Consider the following 993-nt stretch of genomic DNA (forward strand, 5'->3'; position numbering starts at 1 on the left):
AATCTTAATTACTAATTATTCTTGTATTAGCCCACAATTTAGTACATATGCGTTTAACTCTCCTCTTTTTCATACAATTGTACATCACCAAAAAAATATCAATTTATAAAAAGTAATTTGTGTGATTTTGCACGTTGGGAATCTCGTAAGCTAGCGACTTTTTAACCACTAGACATAAGAAGAGATATATAGTATTTGATTAGGTATGAAATGATCATGATTGATGACTATTATTTCTATTTTAGATGACACTAATAAGACTTCTGTTCCTGAGAGGGAGCCACCCATGACCAATACACTATTCTTCGGGAAAGGTTCACTTCAATTAGGTGCTACATTACATCAATGCAATAATGTACCCTTTTTATATCTTCTTTCTAGAATTAAGCTACTTCTGCATGTTGCTCCATTTTTAACAATAGGCTGCGAAATTTGACCAATTTGAATGAGTTAGATAATTAATTTATTCCTTTGTTTAAATAAATATTGAGAGTTTAAATTTTTAAATAAATAATTTAAATTTATGACAAATTAATTTATAATTTGTCAAATTAAAAGATACTATAAAAAAACAAAAAAAAATGAGTTGCGGGATTTAAATAGCATAGATCGATGATCAATTTATCATGCACTTTAAATGTGCGTATAATGATCGATAAAAAACAAAAAACGAAAACACAAATTGCGGTTCCATGAATGAAATAAGAATAAATATGTACACTATATATATTATTTTGTTACACAAATTAATCTCACGATGTTTTATATTTACTAAAAAATTTAGATAAATTAGTTTTCATAGTTGTTAATAAAATATAAAAGTTTTCAATCATTTTTTAAACTTTTAAATCAATTCTTCTACCTAGCTACGTGGTATCGTAGACAAACAGTTTGATACAAAGGCTAATTTGGCTACCGAAAAAAAAAAAAAACTAATTCACCAATTAAAATATATTAAAAATTAAAATTTAATAAAAAAATTATGACCGAATT

General features: G+C 25.6%; 1 protein-coding gene across 1 annotated transcript in view; it reads left to right on the forward strand.

The window, feature by feature from the left end:
* Positions 105-993, forward strand: part of LOC107642387 (bifunctional pinoresinol-lariciresinol reductase 2) — a 5524-nt gene continuing 4635 nt past the window's right edge. The window contains exon 1 of the mRNA XM_016345721.2: positions 105-119. The gene's annotated coding sequence lies outside the window, so the exon portion shown is untranslated. The remainder of the gene's footprint in view (positions 120-993) is intronic.

Source organism: Arachis ipaensis, chromosome B05, assembly GCF_000816755.2.
Source record: "Arachis ipaensis cultivar K30076 chromosome B05, Araip1.1, whole genome shotgun sequence".
Classification (NCBI taxonomy): Eukaryota; Viridiplantae; Streptophyta; class Magnoliopsida; order Fabales; family Fabaceae; genus Arachis; species Arachis ipaensis.